Below are 4,561 nucleotides of genomic sequence, written 5' to 3'. Positions count from 1 at the left end.
CACAACGGGATCCATGTGTGAAAATTTATCAAGTTATACATTTATAATAGGGGTGCACCTTTTTGTATTTATATTATACTTCAATAAAGTTTTTCAAAATTATCAGTACCACTCCTAGAAACGGAGCTTGCCGTCTATTGGACAATACTCTAGATCCACTGACCAACTACCACCAATTTTGCTTTTCTGATGGGGTAGTCATTGTCAGTACTAAAGCTTCTATCATGACATTATCTCAAATAATAATGTCTAACATCACAACTATTTTACATTAGCACCTCATACTTTCTGGATGTCTTCCAGATGAAACATAATGATAACTCTTTGGTTCTAGTCACAAAAAATTCTTGGAAATAATATCTTAGATTAGGCTATTTCTGGAGAGAGTTCCATTGACCTCTTTTAAAACTTTAATCTCAATTTTTATGTGCCTTCTTGATACACCAGAGCAGTGATTTGTAATCAGATGTATGCCTTGGAATCTCAACCCACACCTGTTGAATCAAAGCCTCTATAGTCTCCCACTTTCTTGTCATATGTAGTTTGAAAATGTGTCCAGGATGAATCAGATGCACTTCTCTATTTAAAAACTGCTCTCTTATTTGAACAGATATTGGCTACATCAATGTTCATGGCTACATCAATGTTCATATCTACATTATTCACAATAGCCAAAAGGCAGAAACAACAAATTTCTGTGACCAGATGATTGGGTAAACAAAATCTGGTATATACATGCCATGAAATATTATTCAGACTTAAAAAAGAATGGAATTCTGACACATGCTACAACGTGGATGAATCTTGAAGACATTATGCTAAGTCAGACACCAAAGGACAAATCTTGTATCATTCCACTTATATGAGGTACTTAGAGTAGTCAAATTCATAGAAACAGAAAGTGGAATGGTGATTTCCAGGAACTAGGGAGAGGCAGGATGGACAGTTAGTGTATTGGGTACAGAGTTGGTCTGGGAAGATGAAGAAGTTCTGGAGATGAATGGTGGTGATGGTTGCACAACACTGTGAATGCATTTAATGCCACTAAACTGTACACTCAAAAATGGTTAATATGGTAAATTTTATGTTACATATATTTTACCACACAAATAAAAACACTCTCCTGGAGGCTTATTTAACTTATTTTATGCCAAAACAAACTAAGGGTTCACACTATTGGAGGAAGATAATAAAATCAAACTCAAGGGCCATCTAATGGCACCAGCAGCCCCCTACTTGAAGGCCAGAGTGACCCACAGCCTTGCATGTAGATAGAGCTTTGTACGGTGCCATTTTTGTTCTTGCTTATTTGATCTGGACGTTGACTAGTGGGAGGAAGCATTAGGTGCTCAGCCTACAGACTACATATGGTTCCTCTGGCTTGTTGATTAAAAGGAGCCTCTTATCTCATTGATCTCCTTAGGAAGCTAAGCCCTACCTGGCAACAGTTGCCATGCCAGAGGGACTTTGTTTAAACAGCATTCAGAAACGTCATTCATGAGCATTAAAGAAACCCTGCAATAAAGAATTTCATTCCATTTTGCCTTGACTCCTCTAAAGAAAATATCATTTTTCTTTGAGCACTGTCATATAATTGTTTCTAATAACAATAATAGTTTATTACTTTAGGCATTTGATAATTATTTTGGTTTAGTTGTTTATAACAAGATTTATCTCACTCACCTAGCTGTCAAAAGAAACAGGATACCTTCATGGCCTTCATAAGAAGTCCCTGGCTCATGACAGCCAGACTTCCAGTGGGAGGTTTTCTAATACAATTATAGGGGCTCTAATCCACTTTTTGAAATCCAGTGGCAAATATGCTCTTTTTTGGCTAACTAAAGCTGTGGCAAATATAGGTGCTATTACTCCCCCACCCACCGTCCCACCACCAAAACCAAAACCAAAACCAAACAAAAAAAACCCTTACTTTTTACGAACTAAAGATCTGATGAAATGACAATGTGGGGACTTCTTTTCAGCTAACTATGGTTCCAAATTAAAGTACATCGACTAAGGCACTCTCTTTAGATGAGTCTGCTTTTATGATTAGAAGAATGTAACGGTAATTGTCTTGTAAACTGGCTGTACCCAAGCAGCGACAGGTTTGGGGATGCACAACCGTCCACGCGTATATTACCTCCCACTCCGGCAGAAACTGATAGAGCACATTTCCTTGGTAACAGAACACTGACTTCATCTGGAGTAGTGTATTAGTTTCTTATCATTGCTATGACAAATCACCACAAATTTAGTGCCTTAAAAAATACAAATGTATTATTTTGCAGTTCTGGAGGTCAGAAGTTTGGAATCAGTCTCACTGGACAAAAAGTCAAGGTATCATCAGGCCTACCTTCTGGAGGCTCTCGGGAAAAATCTATGTCCTTGCCTTTTCCAGCTTCTAGAGGCTGCCCGTACTCCCTGTTTTGTGACTCCCTGTTTTGTGACTCCCTCGTCCATTTTCAAGGCTCATCACTCCAACCTCTCCTTCCATTGTCCCATCTCCTTCTTCTACCTTGAACCCTCTTGCCTCCCTCTTATAAGGATCCTTGTGAATACATTAGACCCACCTGGAAAATTCAGGATAATCCTCCTGTCTCAAGATCCTTAACTTAGTCATATCAGCAAAGTACCTTTTGCAATGTAAGGCAACATGTTCACAGATTTGAGGGATTAAGGGGGCCATGATTCAGTCTACCATGGGAACCTATAGCTTCAGATAAAATATTATACTTACCAGCTTCTTTTCCAGATACAATTATAAGATTAAAATTTGGCCAATGAAATGTAATAAGTGGGCCTTCCAGAAAGAACGGTTAAAGAAAGTTGATTTAACTGGAAGGTGTACCCTTCCTTTTGTTCTTCCTCTTTTCTTCCTATCTTCTGCCTCAGATACAGATATGTTGGCTGGAGTTCAGCAGCTTCTATGGACTCCAGGGTTAACACTGGAAGCGGAATCCATGACTAGGGCAGTGAAGCAAAAAAGGTAGAATAAGCCTGAGCCTTTGCAGGGTCACTGTACCAGCTTGAAATGCCAAACTCTGGACGTATTGTCCATGAGATAATAAACTCTTGGGTACACAAGTCACTATTTGTGTCTGTTGCTATCATCCAAATACAATTCTTGCCTGATGTGACTCCCTGTATAATTCAGCAAATCTACCTTTTCAGTTGATCAGAGGGTATTTGTTAAGAGTCACACTGTACTATGTGCCTCTACATTAGTAGGGCTTTCAAACTAAATGTAGAAGAAAGAAAGAAAGAAAGAAAGAAAGAAAGAAAGAAAGAAAGAAAGAAAGAAAGAAAGAAAGAAAGAAAGAAAGAAAGAAAGAAAGAAAGAAAGAAAGAAAGAAAGAAACGAAGGAAGGAAGGAAGGAAGGGAGGGAGAGAGAGAGAGAGAAAGAAAGAAAGAAAGAAAGGAAGGAAGGAAGGAAGGAAGGAAGGAAGGAAGGAAGGAAGAAAGAAAGGAAGGAAGGAAGGAAGAGGGAGGGGGGAAGGAAGGAAAGAAGGGAGGGAGGGAGGGAAGGAGGAAGGAAAGAAAAATGTGTCAGCCCCCATAGCTTCAGTGAGGGCTGGCACCAGGCACAGCCTGACTTCAGGCCAAACTAGAACCCTAGGATCCATGTTGGCTTTGCCCCCTCAGGGCTTCATCATCAATCTGGTTCCTCTCCTGATGGTACAATGGCTGCAGCAATCCCATCTTCCTCATATCCTTAATTCCCTAAACCCAGAGGAAGAGTGAAAGCCTCTCTGTTCTTGAAGTCCCTTCAAGGTCTTATTAGGCCTCATTACTTCTGTTTAGATTACATGCATATTCCTGAGCCAGTCGCTGTGGGGACTGAGGGTTGGGATAATCTGATTGAATTGGTTTACACCAATCAGGACCTGCCATTATGGCTGGGAGTGGGGTCCATCCCCCACATACAATATGGCTGAGAACAAGGGAGGGTATATGTTATAGAGACAATGAGTATTCAGAGGCAGTCTAGAAGACTTAATGTGTCAGCCCATCAGTTTCATCAGAGACTTCTCCAAGGCCCTAGAAGAAGAATTTGAGCCATATAGTAATTAGCAAAAAATGTTTCTAGGTTAGAAAGTGAGGATTTAAAGCAAACACCTTTAATTCCTAGTCCCCGGCCATCCTCACAGTCTTCCATTCTGCTTATACTGTTGCTCATGGACTCTTTTCCTCCCCAAACCAGAAGCTGCCAGGGCCAGTAAAGATTTCTCTTTGCAGTAGCCTCAAGGTTAAATCTACTCCAAGTTTATCTGTATATACATTTTTCAGGAGATTATGTGGCCCTGAGATACTGTTTCCATGAGAACTCTAAGATGGGTAATGTCATCACTTCTCCTGGGAACAACAGGAATTTATCTTTGTTACTATGTGTATAGACTCAGCTAAGTTTTTGTGTGCAATTCAACCAGTCTAGGACCTTAAATGTTCAGGCATGGTTTTCCCTTTCCTTAGTCCATGAACACAAATCTGCATTCATGTGTACATCCAACCTGTCATACAGACTAGATTCTTTTACAAACAGGTTAAATTTAAAATAAGGTA

Source organism: Pseudorca crassidens, chromosome 6 (assembly GCF_039906515.1).
Source record: "Pseudorca crassidens isolate mPseCra1 chromosome 6, mPseCra1.hap1, whole genome shotgun sequence".
Taxonomy (NCBI): Eukaryota; Metazoa; Chordata; class Mammalia; order Artiodactyla; family Delphinidae; genus Pseudorca; species Pseudorca crassidens.
The sequence above is the reverse complement of the archived record's forward strand: the minus strand, read 5'-3'. Positions refer to the sequence as shown.